Here is a 15988-nt window from a genome sequence, read left to right on the forward strand (position 1 = left end):
GAGAGGCAAAGTTTGATCAGGGATAGTCAATATGGTGTTGTTAGAGGGAGGACATGCCTAACAATTTTGATTGAATTTTTGAGGAGATGACTAAATGTGTAGATGAGGCTAGTGCAGTTAATATAATTGATATGGATTTCAGCAAAGCCTTTAACGAGGTCCCATATGGATGATGATAATGATGATAAAAGAAAATGGGATCCAGGGTAACTTGGCACGTTGGATCGAAAATTGCCTTTGTGGTAGGAGACATGATTGTAGTGCATACAATTACAAGAGGCATAGACAAAGTGGATAGAAAACAGATATTCTCCTTAGTTTAAGGTTAAATAACCAGAGGAGGCATTTATAAAGTAAAAATCAGGTGGTTTCAGGGAGATTTGAGGAAATTATTTTTTCACACAGAGGGCAGTGGGAATTCGGAATGTGCAGCCTGGGAGAGCAGAAAAGATATGTGGATGAAAAGTCACAATATTCAAGACTAGAGGCCAAATGTTGAATAGTGGATTAATGAAGATAGGTCTGAGCAGACCCATTGGGTTGAAGGGTCCCATCTGTGCTGTAGGACTTTGATAACTCTCCTACCATTTGGCACTAGAACCTCCAAATGTTAGTAAGTAGGATTTTGCAGGATTGTTAGGTCTGTGTTTGCTGTGATCATTTCTGGTGCCTTGGTCAATACCAGGTGGTCTGTTTGGTTTTATTCTGTTTTTTAAGACTGTCTGGTAATTGGTGGTTAGCACTGCTGCTTCACGGCGCCAGAGACAGTGTTCAATTCTAAGTGAGAGTGGGCACTGCAGATGCTGGAGATTAGACTCAAGATTAGAGTGGTGCTGGAAAAGCACAGCAGGTCAGGCAGCATCCGAGGAGCAGAAAAATTGACGTATCGGGCAAAAACCCTTCAATTCTAGACTTGGGTGACTAATTGATAGCACTCTCCCCATTTCTGCCAGGTGCTCTGGTTTCCCGAAGTGCAGATCAGGTGGATTGGATATGCTAAATTGCCCTGTAATGTCTATGGATGTGCAGGGCAGGTGGGTTAGCCATGGTAAAGTACAGGATTACAAGGATAGAATGTGTGGCTCAGTCTGGATGGGATATTCAGAAGATCTGTGCTCAAATACAACAAGATCTGTACAATATCCAGTCTTGGGTTGACAGATGGCAAATAACATTTGCATCACACAAAGACTAGACAATAACCCTCTCCAATAAGAGACAATCGAACCACCACATCTTGATACGTAAAGGTATCATCATCACTATATACCCCTCCCCTCGACATCATTGAACAGAAACTGACCTGGACTAGTCATATAAATACTGTGACTACAAGAGCAGATAAGAGGCTAGGAATCCTGCAGCAAGTAACTTGCCTCTTCAATATACTACCTACTTGGCAGTTCCAACGACACTCAAGGAGGCTTGACACTATCTAGAACAAAGCTGTATGCTTGATTGGCACAACCATATATTTAATCAGTTCCTCTACCACTGACATTTAGTAGCAGCAGTGTGCAGCATCTACAAGATGTACTGCAAAAATGCACCAAATCTCCTAAGACAGTACCTTCTTGCAGCAGATAATCAGAACACCATCACTTGCAAGTTCTCCTCCAAGCCACACAGCATCCAAACTTGGAAATATATCGCTATTCTGTCAGTGTTGCTCGGTCAAAATCCTGGAACTCACTTCCTAATGGCATTTCAAAACTACAGTGGTTCAAGAAGGTAACTCACCAGCTTAAAGGCTTCTAGGAGTAAAAGCCTGTTGCACCAATATCCCATTAGTGAATTTAGAAAAAACCTGTTTTAAAAAAATGTGATCCCCTTTCAAGAGTGAATTGAATTTTTTTTCTCAGCAGGTTGTATGACTGAGAAGGCAGCGGAGGCAGAATTATTGATTATTTTTAAGATGATGTGGATACATTATTTTTTTGCAAGGATATCGCCATTCATCAAGGAATAAATGGAAACTAAAATAACTGCAGATGCCTTAAATCAGAACTAAAAACAGAAATTGCTGGTAAAGCCCAGCAGGTCTGGCAGCATCTGTGAAGAGAAATAGAAGTTAATGTTTCCGGTCCTGTGACTCTTCAGTTTCTGTTTCCGGAAGGGTCACCAGACCTGAAACATTAACAGCCAGACCTGCTGATTTCCTGCAACTTTTGTGAAGGAATAACATGGAAATTTGGAGTTCAAAACACAAACAGATCAGCCATGATCCCATTGAATAAAGACAAAAAAAAACTGCGGACGGTGGAATCCAAGGTAGACAAGCAGGAGGCTGAAAGAATGGTTAGACCCAAAACGTTGACTTCTCCACCTTCTGATGTTGCCTGGCTTGCTGTGTTCTCCCAGCCTCCTGCTTGTCTACCATGATCTCAGTGAATGGCAGAACAGTCTTCAGAGCTGAATTGCCTACTTTCATTCGTATTTTGTATGCTTGCATGTTCATATCCTCATTTACAATCCTAAAGTGTCTGCACTAGCACCTTTGTAACTGTTGGACTTAGTTAATGTGAGAGGTAAGCAGCCAATTCAGACTTCAGGAGGCTGGAAGTTGGTTACACCTTTTAAATTTAATGACCAAGCATTGCTCATCTATCATAAGCAACCAAATGCTTGACTGCAGATAATACTCCGTGCACAAGCAGGAGGCTGGGAGAACACAGCAAGCCAGGCAGCATCAAAAATTGGAGAAGTCGACGTTTCAGGTGTCTCTCTTCTTCAGGACCTGTGGGATTCACTTTGATGTTAACAACACTGAAGCTAAATGCAGTGTGCAGAAACTGTCTTAAGGCATAGCCTGCACACATCATTCTCCACTTACAATCACCTTGAATAAGAGTTTGGAATCAGTGAATGCTCCACATATCTCAAAAGGGAAATATTCTTTCTATGTACAAGCTTTTCAAGGCAGTGCATTGACATTCAAGGCCAGGTCATAGAGATGTACAGCATGGACACAGACCCTTCGGTCCAACTTGTCCATGCCGACTCGCTGTCCTGAATTAATTTAGTCCCATATGCTAGCACCCAGCCCATATCCCTTCAAACCCTTCCTATTCAAATACCCATCCAGATGCCTTTTAAATGTTGCAACTGTACCGGCCTCCAACACTTCCTCTGGCAGCTCCTTCCACACACGTACCATCCTCTGCCTGAAAAAGTTACCCCTTAAGTCTCTTTTATATTTTTCCCATCTCACCGTAAACCTATGTTCTCTAGTTCTGCACTCCTCCACCCCAGGGAAGAGACTTTGTCTAGTTATCCTATCCATGCCTCTCATAATTTTATAAACCTCTATAAAGTCACCCCTCAGCCTCCGATGTTGCAGGAAAATCAGCCCTAGCCTATTCAACGTCTCCCTCTAGCTCAAATTCTCCAACCCTGGCAGCATCCTTGTAAATCTTTTCTGAACCCTTTCAAGTTTCACAACATCCTTCTGATAGGAAGGAGACCAGAATTGCATGCAATATTCCAACAGTGGCCTAACCAGTGTCCTGTATAGCCGCAACATGACCTCCCAACTCCTGTACTCAATACTCTGACCAATAAAAGAAAGCATACCAAACGCTTTCTTCATTCTCCTATCTACCGGAGACTCCACTTTCAAGGAGCTATGAACCTGCACCTCAAGGTCTCTTTGTTTAGCCACACTCCTTACGACCTTACCATTAAGTGCATAACTCTTGCTAAGATTTGCTTTCCCAAAATGCAGCACCTTGCATTTATCTGAATTAAACACCAACTGCCACTTCTCAGCCCATTGGCCCATCTGTTCAAGATCCCGTTGTATTCTGAAGTAACCTTCTTCACTGTCCACTACTCCTCCAGTTTTGGTGTCACAACAAGAAAAGTCTCACAAAGTGCTGACTCTCACAGGTTCAACATTGTATTTGAGGATGCTCAAGTCTTTCAGGCAACTTGCAGTCTGAATTATTGACAGGTTACTAATGATGGACGGGTCAAAAGGAAATCCCTCAGGATTCCTCTCAACTTGCTACCTCACATGAGAGACTTCACTGTACAACACTCAGATATAATATCTTTCATTTTGTTCACTCGTGAGATGTGGGCATCACTGGATGGCCAGCATTTTTTGCCCGTCCCTAACTGAGATGATGGTGAACTGACTTCTCAAACCATTGCAATCCATATGGTCTAAGTTGACCCACAATGCCCTGAGGGAGGGAATTACAAGATTTTGACCCAGCGATAATGGAGGAATGGTGATACATTTCCAAACCAGGATGGTCTGTGACTTGGATATGCATTTGCATGTGGTGGTGTTCCCATGTATCTATTGCCATTGGCCTTTCAGAGAGAAGTGGTCATGGGTTTGGAAGGTGCTATCTAAGGATCTTCGGTATATCTCTGCAGTTCATCTTGTCGACAGTATGCACTGCTGCTATTGTGCATTGGTGGTGGACAGAGTGGATGCTTGTGAATGTAGTGCCAATCAAGTGGGCTGCTTTGTCCTGGATAGTGTCAAGTCTCAATGTTGTTGGAGTTGTACCCATCCAGGCAAGTGGGGAGTATTCCACTGTCTTCTTGATTTATGCCTCGTAGATGATGGGCAAGCTTTGGAGAGTCAGGAGTTGAGTTATTTGCTGCAGTATTCCTAGCCTCTGGCCTACTCTTGTAGCCACTATATTTATCTGGTGAGTCCAATTGAGTTTCTTGTCAATGGTAACCCAAGAATGTTGATAATGAGGGATTCAGTGATGGTAATACCATTGAATGTCAAAGGGTAGTGGCGATATTGTCACTTAGTGGAGATAACCATTGTCTGGTATTTGTGTGGCATGAATGTTACTTGCCACCAGGATATTGTCTAAATCTTGTTGCATCTGTACATGTAATGCTTCAGTATTTGAGGAGTCACAAATGGGACTGAACATTGTGCAATCAATTGGTGAAAATCCCTGCTTCTGGCCTTATGATATAGGAAAGTCATTGATGAAGCAGTTAAAGATGGTTGGGCGAGGGCACTACCCGAAGGAATTCCTGCAGAGCTGTGCTAGAGCTGAAATGACTGATGTTCAAAAGCCACAACCATCTTTCTATGTGCCAGGTATGATTAACCAGAGGAGAGTTTGCAACCTCACATTTATCTAAATTAAACTCTCTCTGCCACTCCTCACGCAATATTCCAACAGTGGCCTAGCCAATGTCCTGTACAGCTGCAACATGACCTCCCAACTCCTGTACTCAATACTCTGACCAATAAAAGAAAGCATACCAAATGCCTTCTTCACTATCCTATCGACCTGCGACTCCACTTTCAAGGAGCTATGAACCTGTACTCATGGTCTCATTGTTCAGCAACATTCCCTAGGACCTTACCATTAAGTGTGTAAGTCCTGCTAAGATTTGCTTTCCTAAAATGCAGCACTTCGCATTTATCTGAATTAAACTCCATCTGCCACTTCTCAGCCCATCTGGTCAAGATCCTGTTGTAATCTGAGGTAACCCTCTTTGCTGTCCACTACACCTCCAATTTTGGTATCACCTGCAAACTCACTCCTTAAGGCCTTACCATTCACCATGAAACTCCGACCTTGATTTGACTTTCCAAAATGCAAGAATTCACACTTATCTATAATAAACTCTGTTTGCAATTTCTCTGACGACTTCCCCAGCTGATCATGGTCCTGCTGCGATTTCTGATAATCTTCCTCACTATCCACTTTGATGACACCTATTTTAGTGTCATCAAAGAACTTATTAATCATGCCTTGTACATTCTCATCCAAATCATTGATATGGATTACAAACAGTAAAGGGCCCAACACTGACCCCTGAGGCATTCCACTGATCACAGGCCTCCAGTCTGTCAAGCATCCTTCCACTATCACCCTCTGCTTCCCACCATCAAGCCAATTGTGTATCCAATTTGCCAGCTCACCCTGGATTCCTTGTGATCTAATCTTCCGCAGCAGCCTACCATGTGAAACCTTTTCAAAGGCCTTACTGAAATCCATGTAGAATACATGTACCGCCCTGCCCTCATCAACATTCTTGGTCACTTCATCAAAGAACAAACTTGTGAGGCATGATCTCCTACACACAAAGCCATTCTGACTACTCCTAATCAAATCCTGTATTTCCAAATGCATGGATGTATTATCCCTCAGAATCTTCTCAAGTAACTTACCCACCACCGGTGTTAGGCTTACGGCTCTATAATTCCCAGGCTTTGCTTTGCAGCCTTTCTTGAATAATGGCACAACATTCGCTACCCTCCAGTCTTCCAGCTAACGATGATGCAAAAATATCAGCCAGGGCCCCTGCAATTTCGTCTCCAGCCTTTTGCTGTTTTCTTGGATATATCTGGTCAGGATCAGATTTATCCGCCTTCATACATTCTAATACATCCAGCACATCCTCTACTGTAATATGGACTGACCTTAAGATATCACCACCAATTTCCCCAAATTCCCAAGTCTTCATGTCTTTCTTCATGGTAAACATAGAGGAGAAATATTCAATGAGAACCTCGCCCATCTCCAGCAGTTCTACATGTCCACTTTAGTCCTTGAGGGGCCCTATTCTCTCTCTAGTTATTTTTTTTCCTTTAATATACATAAAGCAAATTCACCCTAACCTTCTCAGTCCCCTTTGTACCCCCTTTTCACCCTCCTGATTTCCTTCTTTAGTAAGTTCCAGTATTCCCTGCATACCTCCAGGGTTTCCCTTGATCTCAGCTGCCTGTACCTGGGCCACCTGACAATATATCTTGTCATCCAGGGTTCCCTATTCCTGCCACCTTGCCCTTCACCCTCACAGGAACTTATAGACCATGAACTCTAGCTATCTCACTTTTAAAGGCCTCCCACTTGCCTTTACCTGCAAACAAACTATTTCAACCAACCTCTGCAAGATCCTGTCTAATTCCATTGAAACACACCTTGCCCCAATTTAGAAGTTAAACCTGTGGAGCAGTTTTGTCCCTCTCTGTAACTATTTTCAAATTTATAGAACTATGGTCACTAGTCTCAAAATACTCCCCCACTGTCATCTATGTCACCTGTCCTGCCCTACTTCCCAAGAATAGGTTGAGTTTTGCCCCTTCCCTAATAGGACCCTCTGTATATACTTGAGGAAACTTTCCTGAACATACTTTAAAAATTCCACGCCATCTAAGCCCTTAACACTCTGGCAATCCCTTTCTATGTTAGGAAAAGTATAATCTCCTACAATGACAACCCTATTACAAGTCTCCCCAGTCTCCCCACATATTTGTTCCTCTAACCCATGTTGTCTATTTGGGAGCCTATAGTACAACCACAATAATGTCACCAATACCCTTATTTCTTAGCTCCACCCACAAAGCTTCATTGGATGATCCTTCAGTCACTTCATCTCTGGCCACTGCTGTGAGACTCTCCTTAATCAAAAATGCAACACTCCCCCCAACCTTCTACCACCTCTGTCCTGTCTAAAGAACCTGTACCCTGGCATATTAAGCTGCCAGTCCTGTCCCTCCCTTAGCTATGTCTCTGTAGTGGCTATAATATCACATATACCTATCCACACCCTGGGTTAATTGGCCTTACCTGTCAGCCCTCTTGCATTGAAATAGATGCAATATAATCCAACAGGCATTTCTCGCTCCTGGTCATATTCTAGCCTGACCTGCTTCTCCAACCTACTGTTTCTGATTACTGTATCTCCTTTGAGCCTCACATTTGCCTCCCTGTTGTTGAGGATCCCACCACAATCCCCACTTTGCCAATCTAGTTTAAACCCCCCTTTGCAGCACTTTCAAACCTGGCTGCCAAGCTACTGGACCCCTCCATTTCCAATGCAATCCCATCCCTCTTGAACAGGTCACCTCTGCTCCAGAAAAGATCCCAATGCTCTAAAAATCTGCATCCTTGCCCCCTGCACCAATTCTTTAGCCACACGTTAATCTGCCATGTCCTACTGTTCTATCCCATACTAACATGTGACACTGGAAGTAATCCGGAAATTATCACTAACGGGGTCCTGGTTTTTAGCTTATTTTCCCAACTCTCTATAATCACTGCGCATGACCTTCTCCTTATTTCTCCCTATGTCATTTGTACCAACATGCACAATGACTTCTGACTGCTCGCCCTTCCCCTTGAGAACATTCTACAGCCGCTTAGAGACACCCTGAACCCTGGCACCTGGGAGGCAACACACCATCTTGGATTTCTATTTGTGGCCACAGGATCTCCCATCTGCCCCCTAACTATTGGGTCTCCTATCACTAAGGTCCTATTTACCTTTTCCCTTCCCATAAGGGTTCCTTTATCCAAAGCTCCCTAATCAGCTCTGCCTAATCACACATCAAATCTAGAATTACCTATTTCCTAGTGGGCTCTATTACAAGCTGCTCCAAAATGCCATTTCATAGATATTCCATGAATTTGTTTCTTGAGATCCACAACTAACCTGATTTTCCAAGTTCACCAGCATATTGTAGTCGGTCATGATTTTTGTTATAATGCCTTCTCTATCTCCTGACTTATTTCTTCCCAACATTCTGACTATTATTAGGAGACCTGGATACAATTCCCATCTGGTCTTTTTTCCCTTTGCAGTTCCTCAACTTTACCCAAACAGATTCTAAGCCGTTTGACCCTATACCACTTCTTGTGACCGGTTTAGTTATATGTTTTACCACAAGGTGACCACATCACTTCAGCCCATCTGCCTGTCCTTTCAAAAAGACATGTATCTTTGGATATTTAGTTCTTAGCATTGATCATCTGCCTGCCAATTTCAATCTGCACTGCAAGCTCATTTACCTTGCTGCGTGCACTTAAGTGCAACACCCTCAGCCCTGCATTGATTCTCACAGTTATCCCCTTATCTGCTGTGTCTGAAGTTAGAGTCCTAACTCTTTCCATATTTCTCTGTCCAATCACTTGTTCTGGAAACTTTAATAATCTTTGCTGATCCCTCCCCCACTTTAACTTTTTGTATTAATTTCTATGCAACTGAGCCCCTAACCCCACCAGCCCCACATTATTTAGCTATCCAACTGATGTATCCTTCTGACTCCAGGTACAATTGATGTCTGAATGTTACTTACCATCATAAAAGTGAAATCCTTTTAAATTCAAGAGTATGGTTATCATGCATCAGTTATTAGTTTGTGGAGGAATCTACAGATCCTGTAAATGACTTTTTAAGTTTCATGCAATTGTTACTTGTTCATCATGAGTAAGACCATATGGCTTCAGTAGAACACATGGCTTTCAGGTTGAACAAAGATTTTGGGCATTAACCCAAGTGGGAGGAAAGCAAGAGTGAGTGTGGAGAAATGGATTGCTGGAAATAGGAATGCACGCCAGGGGCAGCATGGTGGTTCAGTGGTTAGCACTGCTGCCTCACAGCACCAGGGTCCCAGGTTCGATTCCAACCTCGGGTGACCATCTGTGTGGAGTTTGCACATTCTCTGTGGGTTTCCTCTGGGTGCTCCAGTTTCCTCCTGCAATCCAAAGATGTACAGGTCAGGTGGATTGGTCATGCTAAATTGCCTATAGTGTTAAGTGCATTAGTTAGAGGGGGATGGGTTAGTCTTCGAAGGGTCAGTGGGGACTGGTTGGGCTGAAGGGCCTGCTTCCACACTGCAGGGAAACTAATCTAATCATTTATGTTCCTGTCGAGATATCTAGACGGTTTTCCAAGTACTTCGCACTTCAAGCTTACCCATCTGCTATTCCATACTGGAGGGTGGAGCAAGGGCAATCACTGGATTTTAGGTAAGTGCATTCATATGAAAGAGAGGGATCGAGAGTTTTGGATGGAAGGAGTGAGAATAAAAATGCCTGGACCTCTGAGCTGTCTTAAAGAGCTTTTTGACAATTTATTTTCAACAAATATATAATTTGTGACCTTCACATTTGTTGCCAGCCATATAATCCAAAAGGAACCATGAAGAAAGAAGTTGCATAGATAAAACAAATGTCTAAACTTTCACAACAATGTTATAGCTATGAGATATCTTTTGCAGTGAAACCAATTGGTGATGAATTAATGAATAATCAAAACATCTAATTTTGGTTACAGGAGAACAGGGTGGGTTACTCTCCGGAGAGTCGGTGTGGATTGGTTGGGCTGAAGAGTCTGTTTCCACACTGTAGGGAATCAAATCTAAAAGCTAGAAATTATTGGTCTTCCAGTATCATGGACTTTTCTTTGCAGCCATCTGACAATGCAGTTAAAGCATCAGTTTATTATTTCATCTGCAAGGTGGCACCTAAGATAGCAAAGACATTCCTCAGTACAGTAAGGTAGATGATGTGCTTAAGTCTGCCATGGAATTCATAGAAACAACCTTTTGAATCAGTAGCAAGAATACTACCAGCAGAGTCAAGCTTCTTTGACTACTTCTGTAACCAAAAGTGGGTGTTTTGATTATTCTTTAATCCATCACCAATTAGTTTCACTTCAAAAGATATTGAATACTTGTAAAACGTTCAGGGTGTTGCGAAAGTTTAGATATTTGTTACACATTTCTGGTTCATTTTGGATATTTCCCTAAAACTTGAAATTGACCCACTTTTAACAATCCAGTAAAGCTTAATTTTTTTCAATCAATATTAAACATAGAATATTTTTATAAGAGCATATCCACAAGGTTCTTCTGTTCACACATTTGCAGGTAGGTATTCGAGCAACATTTAATAATCCAGAAAATCCTAGAATCCAGATGTGAATGACTCCACCATTCTGGACTGGAGAGGTTCCAGTGCATTAAAATGTTTAATAATTTGCTAAATAGATCATAAAAATTTATTTCACTCCTGTTTTTGAAACATTGACCTGAATTTTATCAGCCTTTGTGGGGACACTGTGAGGCAGAAAGCCAGGTAAAAGTAGCATTCAGGCTAACTTGACAGAGTATTACTATGACTCAAGAATTTGATGAATAAGCAAGTTCTACAAGTTCTAAGTATTTCAAGCATTTAATTCTTTTTAAAAATCTAATCAAATTTGGCATTGAGCACTTAACTTTAACATTAATGTTGCTGCTTTCGCAGCAAGGGTCAATGGTAAGCAAGCTGCTGACTAGTGGCTGCTGTGTAAGTGATTTGTTAGAACTTGCCAGTTGGTCAGCAGGAGTTGACTTGTCAGTATAAACAGAGAAGGCTTCTGTACACATGGTACAGATGCCCAAATCAACAGAGTATATTTTGACAGTGTACTCTACTTTGGTATTTAGCACAGTGAGTCAAGAAGAGAAGAAAGCGAGAGACGGTGAGATGATAGAGCTGCGGGTTTGGACATTAATTAGGTAAACTGATAGGTGGTTGGCTGCTGAGTTTCACATTTTTTCACAAAAGTAGGCTGTTGTGAAAACCATGCCTACTGTATCCATTGCACCTGATGTGGTCTCCTCTATTTTTGGGAGACAGGATGCAAACTTGCAGATTGTTTCAGAGAACATCTCTGGGACACCTGCAACAACCAACTCCCCCTCCTACTCCACCAAGGACATGCACGTTGTGGGCCTCCTCTATCACCACTCCCTAAAGAACCTGATGCCTGGAGGAAGAATGCCTCATCTTCCACCTTGCGACCCTGCAAGCACACCGGATCAATGTGGATTTCACCAGTTTCCTCATTTCTCCTTCCCCACATTATCCCAGTCCCAAGCCTCCAACTTAGCACCACCCTCCTAACCTGTCTATCTTCCTTCCCACCTATCTGCTCCACCCTCCTCTCCAACCTATCACTTTCATCCCCACCTTCACTTACCTATCACATTCCCAGCTAACTACCTCCCAGCCCCAGCCCCCTCCCATTTATCTCTCAGCCCCCGGGCCCACAAGCCTCATTCCTCATTAAGGGTTTATGCCCGAAACGTCGATTCTCCTGATCCTTGGATGCTGCCTGACGTGCTGTGCTTTTCCAGCACCACACTCTCCACGCTGATCTCCAGCATCTGCTGTCCTCATCTTCCCCTGGCAAGAATATAGCATTGTATTGGGTTGGTTAGCAGTCCAGAATGACACCAATAGTGTGGGTTCAATTCCTGTAATAGCTGAGGCTGAATCTTTCTCCTTCTCAATGTCTTCTCTCACCTGTGGCATTGTGACCTGTAGGTTGTACAGAGAGAGCAATTATATTGGTTGTACTAGGAAATGGGCAATAAATGCTGGCCTGCCAATGACGCTCACATCCCAGAAATAAATTGGTGAAAAAATCTTGTAAAATCCCTTAGATTTTGGAAAGGTCCAAGTAAATTGGAAAAATGCCAATGCAATGTCATCATTGTGGATAATACATGACTGTATAGGTTAGTGACAACTGCACAATTTTTGTGAAAATGGATTACATATTTCATACTGAGCATAGTACTTTGTTATGGGGCACTATCACAGTGCTGAAATGGATTCTGAATGGACCTAGCTCAAACATGGGCTTATAAAAGGAGCTGTGGGTCATAAGGAGCAGCACAATTATATTCAACCTGTAATTCTGTGGCTCAGCATATCCCTTAAACTGAAGGGACACTGTCAGTTAAGGGATAGATACAATTCTGCGAAGAGTGCAGGAGGGCATGCCTTAAACAGCACCAAGTATACCGAAAATATGAGTTCAATCTTTTGAAGTGACATCACAAGACAATTTAAATGCCAATCACAGAAACCACAGCCAATAGAATTTAAGTGATTCCACAAAAAGTTGTGAATGATGATGAATAATAAAGCAATTAAACAGAAGAGAAGACTCAACAAGTATCCGTGTGCTCATTAATGGGGGCCCCAGCTCATCAGTACAAAAAAGAAGATTGCAGCATTTTCAACTGTGTTCAGTCAGAAGTGCTTTGTGAATAGTGCATCTTGGCCACTTCTTGGGATTCTTAGCATCACACATACCAATTTTCTGACAGTTTAATTAATTCATGTCAAATCAAGAAATGGCTGAAGGCACTGGATACTGCAAAGATCCTGAAAATATTCTGGAAATAGTACTGAGGTCTTGTGCTTCAGAACTAGCTAGGGTCTTGTATCCAATGCCTTGCTTAATCAAGGCAAATGCCTCAAATGCTTCCTTAACCACATTATCTACCTGTTCTGTTGCCTTTGTAGATCTATGAATATGCTCTGTACTTCCTAGAGTCCTAGCGTTTGACATAGAGCCTTAGCGATCTACAGCACAGAAAATGGCCCTTATGCCCATTATGTCCATGCCAGTCAAATGCAACCACCTAACTATTCTAATCCCATTTTACAGCACTTGGCCTATCGTCTTGAATGCCTTGACTTCTTAAGTGCACATCTAAATATTTCCTAATTATTATGAGGGTGTCTGCTTCTAACACCCTTACAGTGAGTTCCAAAATTCCACCTCCCTCTGGGTAAAAATGGTTTTCCTCAAATCTCCTTTAAACAGTTTAGAAACAATGACCACAATTTTGTAAGTTTTAATTTTCCTATGGATAAGAATAAGAATAGTCCTCAGGTTAAAGTACTAAATTAGGGAAAGACTAGCCACGACAAGATTAGGCAGTAACTGGGGAATGTAGATTGAGGGTGGCTCTATCATGCAGGAATCTTTTAAAGGCAATTTGAGTTGTATTCCGGACCTTACTTGCAACTAATTCCTGTAAAAATTAAGGATAAGGATGGCAAGACTTCGGGAACCTTGAATAACAAGAGGAATTGGGAGTTGAGTCAAAAAGAGCAAAGTGGCATATGTAAGGTTTAGGCAAGTGAAGGCCGAGAAGACCCTCAAAGAATACATAGATAGCAGGAAAGAACTTAAACAAGGAGGCCTAAAAGGGGCAATGAAATGTCCTTGGCAATCAGGATTAAGGAAGTTCCCAATGCATTTTAAACTTATATAAGGAGCAAGAAGGTAGTCAGAGAAATGGTAGGTCCACTCAAAGCCCAAGGAGGGAACGTATGTTAGAATTTGAGGAATTGGGTGAGGTCCTTAATGAATACTTTGCATCACATGATGAATGGTGAGTCTAGAAGGGGGTATGTTGATATCCTAGGACATATAAGAAGGTGGTGTTGTGTGTTTTGAGAAGTCTCCAAAACAAGGCCCCAAGACCTGATGGGATCTAACCCAGATTACTGAGGGAGACGAGGGAAGAAATTGCTTTGGCATTGTACAAAATCTTTGTATCCCCTTTAGTCACAGGATAGGTCCCAGAGGATTGATGAATGGCTAACATTGTTCCTTTGCTTAAGAACGTCAATAGAGGAATTTCAATCTGGTGAGCTTTATTTCAGTAGCAGGGAAATTATTGGAGGAGTTTCTTAGAGACAGGACTTACTCACATTTGAAAAGATATGGATTTATTAGTGAAAGGCAGCATTGCTTTGTCAAGGGAGATCATAAAATAACAACATTTCTACAGTATGGAAGCAGGCCAATTGCTCCATCAAGTCCACACCAACCCATTGAAGATCAACCTACTCAGACCCATCTTTCCCATGGCAAATCCATGGCAAAGCCTGCACATCCCTGGACACTATGGGCAATTTAGCATGGCCAACCCACCTGACCTGCACATCTTTCGATTACGGGAGGAAACCGGAGCACCTGAAGGAAACCCATGCAGACACAGGGAGAACATGCAAACTTCACACAGTCGCCCAAAGTTGGAAATGAACCCAGGTCCCTGGTGCTGTGAGGTAGCAGTGCTAACCACTGAGCCATTGTACCTCACAAGGGAGGTCATGTCTCACAAAATTGAATGCTTTTTTTGAGGAAGTGACAAAGATGATTGATGAGGACAGGATGGTGGATGCTGTTTATATGTACTTTAGTATGGCAGACTGATGCAGAAGGTGAAGTCTCATGGGATCCATTGTGAGCTGGCAAGATGGATACAGAACTGGCTTAGTCATAGAAGACAGAGTCATGGTGGAAGGTTGCTCTTCTGACTGGAAATCAATAACTAGTGGTCATGGCGTCAGACAGCTCAGAAATTGACCCTTTGGTCCAACCCATCCATGCTGAATAAGTTTCTCAAACTAATCTAATCCCATTTGTCTGAGTTTGGCTCATATCCTTCTAAACCTTTCCTGTTCATGTATCTGTCCATGTCTTTTAAATGTTAAAACTGCATAAGCATCTACCACTTACTCTGGCAGTTCATTCCACATACAAACCACCTTCTATGTGAAAACGTTGCCTCTCGGTCCCTTTTAAATCTTTCTCCTCTCACCTTAAAAATAACTATAGGGAATAAGTTTAAGGTGAGAGAGGGAAGATTTAAAAGGGATATAAGGGGGAACTTTTTCACACAGAGGATGGTGCGTGTATGAGATGAGCTGCCAGAGAAAGTGGTGGGGCTGGTACAATTACAACAATTAAAGGCATCTGGATGGGTACATAAATATGAAAGGTTCAGAGATATATGGGTCGAGAGTGTGGTGCTGGAAAAGCCCAGCCGGTCAGGCAGCATCCGAGGAGCAGGAGAATCAATGTTTTGAGCGTAAGCTTTTCATCAGGAATATGGGCCAAATGCTGGCAAATAGGATATCTGGATATCATTTAGGATATCTGGTCGGCATGGATGCATTGAACTGAATGGTCTGTTTCCACACTGTACATCTCGATGACTCTATACGCCACCTAGTTTTGAAGTGATCTTTGCTATTCACCTTATCTGTGTCCCTCATGATTTTATAAACCTCTATAAGGTCATCCCTCAACCTCCTATGTTCTGTTATCCTAGCCTGTCGAACCTCTCCTTATAACTCAAACCCTCCAGTCCTAGCAACATTCTGGCAAATCTTTTCTGAACCCTTTCTATTTTAATAATATCTTTTCTATAGCAGGTTGACAATTCTACACAATTTTCCAAAAGCATCACCCGATCCTGTATAACCTCAACATGATGTCCCAACTCCTATACCCAATGGTTATAGCATGAAGGCAAACATCTTAACGTCCTGTCTACCTGTGACGCAACTTTCAAAGAACTATGAACTTGAATCTCTAGATCTCTCTGTTCTACAACACTTCTGGAATAGTG

The sequence above is a fragment of the Chiloscyllium plagiosum genome, unplaced genomic scaffold (assembly GCF_037043375.1).
Source record: "Chiloscyllium plagiosum isolate Xiang-an unplaced genomic scaffold, Cpla_swu_hap1 HiC_scaffold_1, whole genome shotgun sequence".
NCBI classification, from domain to species: Eukaryota; Metazoa; Chordata; class Chondrichthyes; order Orectolobiformes; family Hemiscylliidae; genus Chiloscyllium; species Chiloscyllium plagiosum.